General features: G+C 38.3%; 1 protein-coding gene across 3 annotated transcripts in view; it reads right to left on the bottom strand.

Annotated features, from left to right (window-relative positions):
* The window catches only part of SH3BP4 (SH3 domain binding protein 4), a 36653-nt gene extending 31700 nt beyond the window's left edge, over positions 1 to 4953 (bottom strand). For all 3 annotated transcript variants that reach the window (XM_063317884.1, XM_063317885.1, XM_063317883.1), the window contains exon 1: positions 4654 to 4953. The gene's annotated coding sequence lies outside the window, so the exon portion shown is untranslated. The remainder of the gene's footprint in view (positions 1 to 4653) is intronic.
* Positions 4954 to 15523: the final 10570 nt, after the last annotated feature.

Below are 15523 nucleotides of genomic sequence, written 5' to 3'. Positions count from 1 at the left end.
GATTTTTTTGTATTATCATTTATTATTGTAAATAGCTGTTTCCTTTTTCTTTTATTATAGATTAAATAATCCTTCCATCAGTTTAGTTATTGGATTTGGTGTTTTACTGCAGCTCTCTTTCAATGTAGTCGCTAAGGTACATTTTAATGATACCTCTTTTCTATAACTTGCCACTGCGGTAAAATTATGTGAATGAAATGCTAGTTTTCTGGCACCTTCCTGCTCATTTATTTGGCAAGAGAGTTGGGATCTGAGGTTCAAATTTCTATTTCTCATTACTAATTAAAATGGTAATGTCATAAATATTTTTTTTTATTCTGAGTCAAGGCAAAATATATATATAAATTTGTTTCTGGCTTAAAACAGATTTTGAAGGATTTAATTTACATATTTTAAGCATGTTGGAAAGAGTAGAATGTCATGGCATGCATCAACACTTTTTTCAAATACTTTCTGGTGCTTGTACATATAACATTTTAGTAGAGTGGGTAACTGTTTCAGGGATTGATAGGAATCCATCCTCAAATCAGAATGAATCTTCTAATTATCTGCTCCAATTGTAGGCTATTTGATGGGTTTTGGACGAGAGAGATTCACTGATATTGCTATCATTTCTCATTGTGAGATGATGCCTTCTACTTGAAAAGCTTGCTGGTGTGACTAATGTATCATTGTGCATGTGTGTCTGCCATCTTATCTTTTGGCTTGAAAGCCAGGATAGGGAAAATTTCGCTGTCAAGAGCACATTTGGAATTTTTGGTACATTGCACTCACAAAATGGTTGATATGGGAAACTTCCTTATTCATAAAATGGTAGTTGGCATGGCTACTCTTTACAAAGACAAGTTAGCCTGCCAAGATGCTTTCTATCAGCCCTGTGTGTTCTTTTTTTATTAGGTCTTACATTTATATCCTACTTTAACTCTTCTCTAACTCTAAGGAATTCAAGGCAGCATATAAGAGGTACCCTGCATTTTAATTGGGTTAAACACCAGTTTCTCTGAGAGATAACAACAATCCCAAATCAATCTGTAAGTGTCATGGTTGATCAGAGAAGTGAACTTAGATCTTTCCATACTCTAATCACTATGCCACACTCACATTTCAGCATGTCAGTTTCCCATTTGACTTTTTGCTTGAAAGAATTCTTAAAAAAAAAAAAAATTCGTGGGCCTGAAGGTGTCTGGGAACATACTGGTGCCACTGGGTACCATACTGTCTAACTTTATTGTGAGCTGTACTTTCTCAATTTTGGCCTCACTGGTAGATACTAGCATATTAGGCACTGTCATCAGAGAGATCAAATTTTCAACTACAATAATCATTAAGAGTTTAAGATGCAAACTACTGATAACTGGGCTGTAAGTGATTGAAACATAATGGCCAATAAATCAAAAAGTGCCAAACAGTTCCATTATCATCTTTCCAAAATGTACTTTTATTCCTATTCTTGTTCGAGCCTAACTCAGGCCAGAAAGGAGTAGAAAATAATACCTTCATAATCCTTGATAACCTTGAAGCCCATACTGTCTTTTAAAAATTCCAAAGGTACAGAGACCATTATCACTCCTTGAAAATAAAATAAAAAAATAAACAGCAGTGTTACAAAACAGATTAAAACGGATTACAAAATATATTAAAGAAAGCTGAAACTTAGATTGGGATGCAGGACCAACAGTCATACTTTGACTGATGTACCAGGCTCTGCATTAAAAAAAGTAATAGGTGGGGCCAGGATACAAACTAAATTTGGTTTTATCTTCTTTAAATTATGTTGCATTTAATAATAACAATTATATATCATTACTCTTCCTTTTCTATATCTTTCCTGCTTCTAGTATATATATATCAGGAAACATAGAAAAGGAAGAGTGATGATATATAAAATATATGTGCTCCTTTTAAAGCAATCTTCTTCCCATATATCTGAAATTTTGGTACAAGACAAATATAACATCAATTACATTCTAACATTAATTGAGCTTCTAAGTAAATGTAATAAAAGGAAACTATTATTTAAATAAAAAATTATTAGAACTCAGAACAGATCTTTATGGTTTCTATAAATTATCACACTCATAATACTCCTTTCCCTATTTTCCAGGATTCTGTTTGAGAGTCCTCAGAGAAGTGGTCTACAAATCATATCCTATACATTGCCAAAATGCATGAAAAAACATGTCTCATTTTTTAAATCAGGAGACTGTAACCGAGTATTTACAGAGTGTGATCTATTACATGCTTGTTCAGATCTACAGTAAATTTACTCTCTCATGAGTAGAAGTATGATTGCAAATGTTTTGCTTTCTACAGAGCATATCCAAACATTTCAATGGGAAAATTTTCACCATCAAATTGTCCATACAGTTGGAACAGAATGTTGCTTTTATATTAACATTAATTATTGTGTAAAAGTGTTCAGTTGCTCTGTGTTTAAGGGTACTATTCCCAACAGTTTTCACCCATGGTGGCATTTATAGTATGTATTTCAAGAGTAAGTCTCAGTATTCTCCAATATGTTAATGGTATACTGTAGAATATCATCCAATATTTGTAAATTATCTATTTTTTATATGTTGGACAACTTCTTCAATGAGCAAAGAGAAAATTTTCAATGAGCAAAGGGAAAATTTTCACCATCAAATTGTCCATACAGTTGGAACAGAATGTTGCTTTTATATTAACATTAATTATTGTGTAAAAGTGTTCAGTTGCTCTGTGTTTAAGGGTACTATTCCCAACAGTTTTCACCCATGGTGGCATTTATAGTATGTATTTCAAGAGTAAGTCTCAGTATTCTCCAATATGTTAATGGTATACTGTAGAATATCATCCAATATTTGTAAATTATCTAATTTTTATATGTTGGACAACTTCTTCAATGAGCAAAGAGAATTTGTTATCCTATCTGAAATTAGATACCACAGAAGTTACTCTGAGCAGAAAGTTTACCTTCTCCTATACTATTGATAGAGCTAGCAGGGATGAGAAGATGAAATTGAACCATGATTTGCCCACTAGAATACAGATGTAAGTTACCTCCTGACTCCCCTCCACATGTTCATCTCATGGCTCATACTCTCATCTTACTTTCTATGAAAAGTCCAATGTTTTCTAAATTCTTAGGCTTCTAATTTATTATGGAATGTGGAAAAAAAAAAGGTGCTAGTGGCAATACCTGGTTAACCTTGTTGGGGCTTGGAAGTTAAGCAGAACTGGTGGTAATAGTTTGATAGGACACTAGAAAGGATACTGGAACTGTGGAGTACACCAGGAAGGAAAACAACAAGCAAACCCTCCCTGGAGAGGATAGGAACTGCTTCCATAGTGCTGACAAGGAAACTACATGGATTTATCCAGTAAGTCAAGTATGATTCAAAGAGACAGGCTGCTATAATTTGTGCAACTGGATGTTGGCAATTGCTTTCTGGGCCTTTCAAAATGCTGTAAATCTGAAACCAAATGCAGTTGTGACACATTTAGAAATATATATAATTGTTTTGAATAAATAATTATAAGAATTATAACATAATTCTTATAATTATTTATAATTTTTTAAAATAATTATAAGAATTATAAGTTTAACATCCTTTCCCTCCATTTTCTCAAGAAAGCAGCAGAACTAGGGCTAATTAAACAGTTAATATTAGAAAAACAATTTTTTTAAAAAACTTATTTTAAAACATGATAAACAAGGTCAATTTTCTTCCAGAGGCTCACACTTGATGTTTGGTCCCATCTGCTTTAATTGGACTTCCTTCCAAGTGTGGTTGCTGCCTCAGTGAACTGAAAAGGCTATAGACCAATCAAAACTTCAAACCCATGATAATAACGTGTACATTCCAGAAGCATTTCCCCGTTTCTCATTTAATTTTCTTTCCACATGGTAATGCCAGAGATTTGTTGGGTTACTATCAGGCTTCCCACATTGCTGCTGTTGCTTGTTTAACAAGGCAGAAAAAGTCACAACACCCACCAAATACTCGGTTTCCTTTGCGAAGAACTGACAAAGGACGAAAGTCATTGCTCTCGTTTCTTCCTTGAGAAGAAACAAAATGCAACATTTACCACAGCTAGCTACCGGAAACGCATAAAAAAGAGGGAAGAAAATTCAAGGCAAGCAATTGGAGCTCTTTGTGGGGGATGCAGGAGCTTCGCCTTTGTATCTCCCTTCTCTTTCTACAGCTAATTATTCCCTAATCCGACCTCTACGGATTTACTGGGAGCAACTACTGTATACAGATAACAGGGGTTATGTGCCCATATCCACATCCAATCCAATTTCTCTTATAGATGCTTTATATTAAACGGATACTTCTACTTCAGTCACAAAACACCGGAAGGAGTCTTTTTCTTAATTCTTATCCAGCTTGATTTTCCTCCTTGCCCTGGCAGGCTTCTTAGCTCACATCCGTGAAAACAGGCGTAGCAACAGAAGGGGCTGGAATGCCTAAATCGCTGCCGCGAGATACAGCAGCATTTATACTCAGAAGCATTTCTCCATCACACTTCAAACGTTGCGTCTGTCTTCAACCTGCCCGCTCCGAACTAGTCTTTTTTCCCCAGATTGCAGGGAGTTTTGCGTTGTTCTTCCCGTCACACCAGTACAGCGGACGTGTATTATTGAAGCACAGAAATCCAAAGCTTTCTTACCTTCTTCCCTAGAGCTCCCCTCCTCCGTCGCCGTATCCACGCCAGCACAACGCAATCAAGGCAGCAGCCCCAACTACCTCCTTGACCACAAATAGCGGGTTTCGCAGGCCTCTCCCTCTCGTCCGCTACAGCAGGAAACGGACCCGACTAGCAAGCAAGGCCCTCCTGGGAACCGAGCAGTCGACGTCCGCCCAGCGACCTCACTGATGTCACTGGGGGGAAACGCAGGAGGGAGGGCCGTCAAAGTGGCTACACCGGAGGGAGGGGCGGAGGTGGAATTCACGGGACTACCCTCAAGGGAAGTGGGGAAGGGCTGTGACGGTTCATTTGGTTGGGTACAGACCACAGACAAAGCTTTGGTAGGTTGCCCCACCAGGTAGGTTTTACAGTTCTTTCCAGAATCTGGGTATGGCAAGGGGAAATTATTTCCTTTTTTTTGTCCTGATATACCTAATACCATCCTATCTCTATAGTTTCTTATCTCTATGCTCCAGACCGTGGACGGGATCTGGGAAAAAATACTTGCGATGGCTTGCAAAGTTTGCTCTGTCAGGGCCAAATGAGCGCCCCTACATAGCCTCTTTTTCCTTCTCCCCTCTCGTGGAACTAAGGTGAACATTGGAAAGCTTCCTTTGTATCTATCTCTGCTTGAACAGATAGGTCTACTTGAAAGTAAGTTTTCTGCTTTCTCTGACAAATGCATTTATTCAAATATAAGCCGTCTTTTGCAGTTCCACTCCAAAAGGTTAGTCTTAGGAGAACAGATTGGCTCAACCGACTTTTACAATCCTGGTCTGCCTGAGGGGATCTAGTTAATTTCTCCCCTCTTAGCCCAATGTTTACTATTGCAGGGCTGTTGCAGGGCTGGAAGCCTGAATCTCTCAGCTACCTTCTCCTGGTCAGGCTAGGTAAGCTCCTATTGTCAGCTTTAGGAGGAGGTTTGCTGTGTAGGATTCTTTTCCCTCTGACCAAACCATGCTCCCCGTCTCTCTGCCTGCTGGTTTTTACCTGCTGTTGGCCAAAGCTCAGTTCCTTTTGTTCCTTGCCAATTGCTTCTCTCCTTGCCATCTCCTGCTTCCAGTTTTGGTGCCTTTTTTGTTGTTGTTGTTGCCTTAGTGCTACCCAAACTAGAGTCCCTCTTCTGGGGGGAGATGGGCAGTGGCAAAATTTATTTATTTCTCAAATGTATACTACCACCCATCTCTCAAACTGCATCAGTGTGTTCTTAGTGTGAAGAACTCTGGATCTGGTCTGTCCCATGCCAGTCCTTACTGCTGACCTGGTTCTGGGTCCTCTTCCTTCTGCCACATCTCTGGCTCAACATTCCCCTTGCCCACACCTATGGTCCCCTTTTTCAGCTTCCACCACACAGCCTTGTGCTAGATGTGGTTATCAAAAGGGAGCTGCTGAACCACTTCTCTCTCACCTAGTGTATGACAACATATCAGGGAACTGTGGTGGGAGAGGTAGGGGATGCAGCATGCTGAGCTGTCCTGTTTGCAAACAGTGGTATGACAGAAGTTGGACTCATCTTCTCTTGGCGAAAGGTGTGAACAGAAATCAAAAGGACTTACGCAGTTATCAAGTGCTGGTCTAGGATAACAAACTTTTTTTTTTGCTTCAGGATGCAAGCAGTCCCCCTAGTATCATTTTACTTTACTTTTTACTTTACTCTTTACTCTTTACTCTTCAAATTTATATGGCTGCCCATCTCACAAGAAGTGACTCTGGGTGGCGTACAACAAAAAAAAGTATTAAAACAACATGTCAAACACAGTCACATTAAAAAAATTAAACACACATGAGATTTGATCATCAGCAGAATCACCTCAAGATTTCTCTGCTCCCCTAAGACCCCCAGGCTTGATGACAAAGCCAGGTCTTGAGGGACTTCCAGAAAATGAGGGATGGAACTAACCTCATTTGGGGGGGGGTGTTCCATAAGGCAGCCCCCACAGGAGAGAAGGCCCCCCTCCTTGGGCCTGCCAAGTGTAGTTCCCTGAAAGATGGGACCCACAGCATGCCCCTCTTGCTGGATCTGATGGGATGAGCAGATGTAATTGGGGAAAGGCGGTCCCTCAATAACTTGGCCCCATGCCATGAAGGGCATTAAAGTCAAAACCAACACCTTGAATTGGACCTGGAAGCAGACTGGCAATCAATCCAGCTTGCAGAGCAGAGGTGTAACATGTGCTATTCTAGAAACATACATAACTGCCTGCGCCGCTGCATTTTGCACCAGCTGAAGCTTCCAGATACTCTTCAAGGGTACATAGAGCGCATTACAGTAATCCAATCAGGAGGTGACTAAGGCATGAGTAACTGTGACCAAAGTTTAACTTGTGAAATGAACATATTACATTCAAAAGTATTTTTTTTAAAAACAAATGGAAGTCTGAAATCCCCTAGTTCCATTCCAGTGTGTGGTGTGGTTGCTCTAATTTACATGCCCCATCCTATAGTTCTCATCCTCACAACACTGATATGGCCCCTGGAAATAACAAGGTTGCCCCCCCCCCCCCCCCGCTGCTTTAAGCAGCAGGAAAAGTGAGTTCCAGTGGAAATCTCAAGGGTCTATCTTGCAAGGCAGGCTGCACATGTTGGACTGAATTGCAGTGGTACCACTGAGGAGACTAATCAGGCTTAGCTTGAAGGAGAATCTTTTCACATCAGCCATATACTTGTCCTTTTTCACAGCACAATCCTATGTGTGTTTACCGCCCCCCCCCCCCACAACATAGGTTAGCTTGCTGTATTGTGCTAAAATCTCCTCACCTGGGAATCCTTTTAAACTTTTGGGGGGAGATGGACTGTGATAAAAATTTGATAAATAAATATGTCTTCACTCAGGCCGGACTCACCTATACAAGATGAAAGACTTGGTGGTATGTCTAATTCAAACCTCCCCTCCTTATTTAGAGGTTAAGAAGATAAGCACACTGCCAATTGAACCTAATCACTGTGAGAACAGAAATACCTCCTCCACTGCATCTAAAAGTAGTTTGTTAACTCTTTCCTCACAATACTTCATAAATTTCTTGTAGTTTTTGTATTTGTTGAAAAGAGTTAATAAAGCTTTATAAAAAAAAGAATACTTCATAAATCTGTTATTTCATGTTCTGTATTCTTGAATGAAGAAGAATAGGTCTTGACCATCTTCTGCATGGCATCCTTTCATTTATGCAAACAGTACTATTGTATTCCCCCCTAGGTTAAAATACTGCTATTTCCCTTCAACTTTTTCATAGAATTTAATTCTGGTTCTGGCTATCTTCCTCTAAATCTGAGTTCAGGAAATTGCCTGCTTAGGACAACAAACGCTTGAATTCAAATTGACCCAAAATAGATTTTGACAATTTCAAATATGTGTCTTTCTCAAGACAGAAACATTTTGAAGGCTGGTCATTCATGTGGGCAGGTCTATTAAAGATCTGGCAAAGCTTCCTTTTTAGTTCTCTAAGAAGTGCTAGCACGAACCAGGCTTTTGAAACATTAAAGTGTTTAATTGAAATAGTTCTCAAACAGAGGATCAAATAACCAGTGATGCTTCCAAAGAGAGTATTTTGGTGATCTTTTGGAGGCCTGTAGTATATGCATTTCTGGCTGAAAACACAGAAGTCAAAAATTACGTTATGATTCAGGTCCAAGGGCTTAACCACCTACAAAAACTTAATATTCCTGTCTGTATTTTTAATGGCATTTCTTTGGGCTACAGTGGCTCATGATGCATGAAATAGCTCCCCACTCAAAGGATTACTCCTATAGGTTGTTTTTACAGGCATAACTGGTGATACTTACAACCTGTTCCTCCATCAAGCCAGAAGGGAATGCAAGACGAAAGGAGCTGGCATTTAGCAGGAGTTTATCTTCTATTTGTGCAGCATAACTCTGCCCTTACTTTACTACTATTAGTGACAATTTTGTCAGCATTTTTGTAGCACTTCAAAATGTACTTGTTAAAATCTGAAATAAAGTCTTAAGAAGTGATTCCAGTGCTGATTATTTGAAATATATTGCATTGTTACAATACTATCATAGACAGTAATTCAAAAGTACTTTGGTATTGACAAATATGGGATGAGAATAAAGGCATAGCTGTTTAAACACGTTCATTTAAAGCAATATAAAACTTAATATATCTGAATGAGAGAGACAATCAATTCGTAAAGTAATGTTTTTTTCAAGCAACAAAATCCAGCCAGGGAAGTGATTTGCAATAGATAAATATAAATTTCTCACCCTGTGTCGTTTATTTAAATAAATGCATTTTAACTGATTTCCAAGGTTGATTTTCAAAAGCACCAATAAAACAATACCCCTGCTCCCCTGAATTACACTGCTGAAATTATGTAATTAGGAGTAGATTTTCAGTTTAGTTTTCTAGTAAAGAAAGATAAATTTCTTTGTCTAGAATTGGGGATCTTATTTTTTTTCCCAGGTTCAGATGGAGGGGACTTCAATAGCTACTTTAAAAAATGTAAATCTCACAACAATGAAAATGCCTGTCTCTGTTTCAGTGGTTTGCTCATTTTCTTATGGAATCCTATTCTTGAGTTTTTCTGGAACATGCTATAGTAGGTATACTATTACCTACTATATGAATCCACAGCCTGATTCATATTTTCTCTTCTGGTAGAGAAAATGCCTGCTGTCCTCTGTCATCATGCCTACTCTCCTCTGCCCCCTAAAAATAATGACAATGCTGATAGATGTTTCATGTAGCTACATACTGGACACTCTGTCAGATATATATTGAAGAGGAAGAAAGGTGCAAATTGAGTATCCACATGGAATACCTATAGCACTTTTTACATGAGCTGCATGATGGGGACATGCTAGTACAGACAACTAGCAAGAAGGTACTAACTGATCTAGCCATTATAGGCATTTTATGAATGAGGCCCAACTTGAATACTCTGGCATTTCCATGTCTTATGCATAGTGGATTAATTTTTGTCCTGAACTTTGAATGCTTTCTTTGCATACAAGTGATAAAAGGAACATTAACTTTAAATGGATTATAAGCCTTGTCAGTTCTTAAATCCTACAAGTTGTTGCTGTATATTTACTCGATTTATATCCTGTCTTTCTTTTAGGAGCTCAAGGCAGCATACATAGCACTCTCTCCCCCTATGTTTCCCTACAACAATTCTTTGAGGTAGGTTGGGCTGAGAGAGAGAGTGACTCACCTAAAGATACCCAGTGAACTTTTGTGGCTGAGGATATACTTGGACCTGGGTCTCCAGCTACCAGTCCAACACCTTAAACTCCACACCACGCTGGCTCTCTGTGTAACAGATGTAACTGTTGTCAAACAATTCCAGTGAGAATACTGTATGATCAAATATTTGCAAAATACAGATTATGTTTCATCTGTTAAACTGGGTAAAGGTATACAATATTTGCAAACAGATCTGTTGAAAACACAGATCGCTTGTATTGGCTCTCATCTTGTGAATATAGAGCAAAAGAGAACATTTTATGGCATTTCCAGGATTCCATTAAGAATTTCATGGGCTTGGCTTTGAGATCATCCTGTCTAACAACTGGATCTCAAGGTTTTTAATCCAGTTGACTATATATGGATGTGGAAAACAAACAGCTGTTTAGAATAGCAACTTAGCTAAATTCAGATAACCAATTTTTATTTTTGTAATCTTCACACCCAACAGAATCAAGCCATGTTTAAAATCTTGTACTTGTGAAACATTCTCTATGCATAGGTTATGAAAAATAGCCAGAATCCTCACATTTTAATTCAATCATTACACTTCTGGAAACATAGTTTCACAGCACTGTGAAACCTGAGGATTCACATACTTGCTAATAAAAGTTAATCCATTTGTTATCATCATAGTCTCTCCTGAGGAAACCCAGAAGCAGTACACATTATAAAACGATGCAATACATAATACGAATGCATCATTTAATTGTACAACAATTAAAACAATTTATCAAAATGAAAATGTAGTCTAAAATATGTTAACTAAAATGGTAGTTTGAAAGCTGTTTGGTCACTTCTGGTGGAAACATGGCAGACTAGCATGTCTCCACAAAACAGGGGAAGATGCAGAGGCAAAGACTGATAGCTGGGCAATATGCCCAAGCAAACAGAGGGAGAAAATGTAGAAGCAGTGAAAGACTTTGTATTTCTAGGTGCGAAGATTACTGCAGATGCTGACTGCAGTCAGGAAATCAGAAGACGCTTAATCCTTGGGAGAAGAGCAATGACAAATCTCGATAAAATAGTTAAGAGCAGAGACATCACACTGACAACAAAGGTCTGCATAGTTAAAGCAATGGTGTTCCCCGTAGTAACATATGGCTGCGAGAGCTGGACCATAAGGAAGGCTGAGAGAAGGAAGATAGATGCTTTTGAACTGTGGTGTTGGAGGAAAATTCTGAGAGTGCAAGAAGATCAAACCAGTCCATCCTCCAGGAAATAAAGCCAGACTGCTCACTTGAGGGAATGATATTAAAGGCAAAACTGAAATACTTTGGCCACATAATGAGAAGACAGGACCCCCTGGAGAAGATGCTGATGCTAGGGAGAGTGGAAGGCAAAAGGAAGAGGGGCCGACCAAGGGCAAGATGGATAGATGATATTCTAGATGGGGGTGTTGACGACAGACAGGAAGTTCTGGCGTGGGCTGGTCCATGAAGTCACGAAGAGTCGGAAGCGACTAAACGAATCAACAACAACAACAAATGGAGTTTCTCCAGACAAGAAGAAGCCATGAGATTGCCCACATGAGGGGGGGAGCAGCTCCTTGTGAGGAAGCCTGCAGAGTCCAGAAGGAACCTGCAGGTGAGCTGTGAGTAACAGACCAAGCTCACAGCCTGTTTAAAGGACACTGGGTGTGCCCAATCCACTTTCTAAAGCATGTTTAAACAGAGTAAATTTAAAGTGTAAGGAGACCTTCAGAACAGCAGAGCACCTAAAGCCACCTAGGTGAGTGTACCTTCAGTCTGGGAAAGAGTAATGTAAAAAGGAATAAGATTTTAAAATAATTAAATGCAAAAATCTTAATGGAATTTTGGAATGGGAAAGTTAAAAAATGGACTAAAGGGACAGTTCAGTTTGGAATATTGCCTTATTTAAATATTTTTTGAATTAAATAGATAATACATCTCTCAGTGGGAAAGAAGAAAGTTTAAACTTGTTAAGGAAGCTGATTGGGTGAAGTGTTAAAGATAAGTAGAAAAAGAAGGGAAACACAAAGTTCTGAGAAGATCATGTGATTACAGAAGTATGGAATGCTGAAAGGGAGTAAAGTGAGAAGTATAAGTATAAGGGGACATAGAAAAAAAAGCCTCTTTTATTTTTTACTCCCCTTTTATGGATTACAAATTTGAAACAAAAATGGTTATTACTTAAGGGAATGAAAGTTATAGAAGGGAAGAGAGGATTGTTGGACCAGAAGAATATATTTGTTTATGACAGATAAATTCACAGAAGAGGATACTATTTCATCAGCCAGAAAGATTATTATATGTGTATAAGATATATTGAAGTACCCACAATGGAAGATAAAATAGCAAGTATTTTTGCCGAATACTGAATCTTTAATGGACTTTTTGCTGAAAATGGAGAGCTAAAATGATGATTTTTAGACTGGACGATTAAAAAAGTGTTGAATAAGGGGATGAAAGAATTATGATTATGTATAGGAAGAAGGAGGGATAATAATTTTGATTGTAACTGCTGTAATGAAGATTGGAAGTCCCTTCCTTAATTATCTTTTTCTTCTTTAATTGTATTGTTTCCCACACTTTTTCCTTTTTCTTCTTTTCTTCATTCTTTTATATATTTATTATTTTCCTTTTATTGATGTAAAAATTCTCAACAAAAATCATATTTAAAAAAAAGCTGTGTGGTCCTAGACTAGTTTTTACTCTGCAAGTGCTCAATTGAACAAGAGTGCCTTAAGCTATCTTTGAAACAAGGAAGCATAAGGTCAAACCTATTTTTCCTAAGAGAGAGTTCTGTAATGCGATTCTACCATCAAGAAAGCCCCACTCCTAACCACTAACTGTGAGCCAGACCCACAAGGAGAACCATGAGCAGAGTCTCTCTTACCTATACTTAGTGCAGGGGTTGGGTGGTATTGGAAAAGACTGTCTTTCCGGTCTAAGCCATTTAGGGTTTTATAGACTAGGGTCACCAGTTTGAATTGGGCCAGGTAGCTCACAGGAGGCCAATGAAATGCTTTGAGGATTGATACCTATCAAATTTAGCCACTCTGTTTAAAAATCTGGCAGCTGCATTCTGCACTAGTTATGACTTGCAGATTGTTTTTTAGGATAATCTGTAGGAGAATGCAGCGCTGTAAGACTGTCAGGATATTAAGGTTCACGGAATAGGTCACAGAAATTGAGTATCCCAGTTCAGAAAGAGTCATAACTGGCAAACTAGTTGAAGATGCATACACCCTTCTTGCTGCTTAAGCTGTCTTTGCTGCCAGTGACAGTTTTGAATTAGGGAAGCTCCCAAAGGATAAACCTCATCCAGAAAATGTTACCTCCCTAAGGTTATTCTGTCTTATTCAGGTCCAGCTTCAGTACTTTGTTGCTGGGCAGTGAGGAAATAATTATCAATAGTCCATATCTTGGTTTGCAAATTCAGTCCATTTGACTTCTCGATGTTTCAGCTATAAGAATCACACACCTTTAGTTTGTCAGTGTTGGACACCACAAATACATGGCTGTTAACACGCATATAAGCAGGCACCTCTTCTCTTTCTGACAGTCCTTGCCAACACCCCCCCATCCCATTGCAGATTCCTGTTCTTCTACTGCATTCACACAATAACAGTCTAGAGTCCAAGCTTCTTTTACTGTTTTAATGACCAGCAAAAGAGCAAAGCTGCGAATGGAAAGTTCCTGCGCGAACCTACATTTAAAACTACAATCACATAATTACTTTTCCCACACTTCCCATTAAAGTATGTCACCCCCCTTCTCCATCCAGGTAGCTCTCTGGTGTATCTCCTCTCTCTGGCCTTGATGTGTGAACACCATAAATTCCTAGCCATAATAATCCACTTCACACTCCAACTCAGCACCCCCTCCCATCTGGCGACATGGAATCTGTTCCCAGTGATAAGAGACTAAAGGAAGATGCTCCGATAAGGGGTTCTGTGAACCTTTTGATCGGAGGGGTCTGACAGCAGAAATCTTCATTCCCTTCTGGACAAATGACTGTCCAGTCTTTTCTTGAAAATCTCTAATGATGGAGTACTCACAACTTCAGGAGGCAGGCTGTTCCATTGCTTAGTAGTTCTCACAGTCAGGAAATTTCTCCTTAGTTCAAGTTTGGATCTCTCGCTATAAAGCTTCTCATCAGAAATATAGGCATAGGATACACAAATGGATATATATGTATATTAAAGCAGCATTATAGAGTGAAAAAGCTAAAGGATTTACAGAATAAATATGAAATACTTTAGAAATATGTATGCATTATTATGGATCACCCCATTACTATCATTTTTCAGTTATATGAGCATTACAACAAAATTAAATGGGTACTATACTTTACTGGTATCAGTTTGTTGTTACCAAGTGAAATTTACAGTATGTTGAATGTGTACTGCTATCACAATCATATTTCACTCCTTTTAATCAGATTTTGTCTTCCTTCCCATTCATCTATTAATGAAGCCATGAAAATGTATTAACTGGAAGGAGGGTGTCATGGAGGATGTTGAATTTAATCACACTGTACATTTTGTAATTAAAAAAAAAATCCCAAATTCTCCCATTCCACTCTGAACTGAGGTGTCATACTGAGTCAGTGCACTGTTTTACTAGGTCATTCCAGGACAACGTCATTACAGTAGTTCATACTACTTCATGAAATTAAATAAGATACTGCAATTTGCTCAAAGGGTTAGTAAGACCTTCAGTTGCACAGAGAGAAATGTTTGCTGCATTACTGAGTAACACTAAGAATATTACATCATGGATTTTTATACATTCAGGCACACAACTGAATTTTTCAGATATAGTTTTTTCAGGTATAGTTAACTTAGCAATGTTCTTACTTGAAACACTACATCATGTGTGTCTAAGCTGCAATCTGGCCTTAGATCTACTCCACTTCAGTCTTAAATTCAGAAGTCTTCAGCAAATATTTCAAGGGTTATTCAAGTATTCAAGTATATGCTAATGACATCCTAGTGGGGGCATTCTAAACAAGAGCATGATAGGCATATACAGGAAGCTCTAGAGAGGACTCAATAACAAAAAAAATGTAAATTCTGAATCCAGGAAATCACCTCTTTGTGGGAACAGATATCAGAATTTAGGATCCAAATTGATCCAAAATAGATCAATTCCAATTTCATGTCTGTTTCTCAAGATAGGAAAAGAATCTAGAGATTTTTGGGACTGGTCACTCATGTGGGCAGGTATATTAAAAACCTGGAAAAACATCTCTTTTAGTTCTTAAGAAAAAAATCCATAGCATTGGAATGCCAACAGGCTTTTGAAACACTAAAATGTTTAATTGAAATAACTTAAGTTTTCCAGTGCTATGACAACAATGGGGAGACTGATGCTTAACCAAGAGGCATTGAAACAGTGCTTTTGCAAAAGTTTGGTTATTTTGGAGGCCTGTAGAGATGCATCTCTGGCTCTCAGAAGGCTAAAAATCTAATAGAGTTGTATGCAAGGATTTAGGCACCACTAGTCAAACAATAAACACCTAAGTGAATTGACAGAGCCCCTACATTTTTCTACAAGGTGCTTAATTTTATGTGTAGTTGTTCAGAGTTTCAAAATAAGAAAACCGAATATGGCAGCTATAGAAGTTCGGATACCCTTCCAGTTAGTATTCTGTAATGCCTTCATTTTGCAGAAATAAGTT

This window comes from Candoia aspera, chromosome 1 (genome assembly GCF_035149785.1).
Source record: "Candoia aspera isolate rCanAsp1 chromosome 1, rCanAsp1.hap2, whole genome shotgun sequence".
Lineage (NCBI taxonomy): Eukaryota > Metazoa > Chordata > Lepidosauria > Squamata > Boidae > Candoia > Candoia aspera.
Note: the sequence above shows the minus strand (reverse complement) of the source record. Positions and strands in the feature narration are given on the sequence as shown.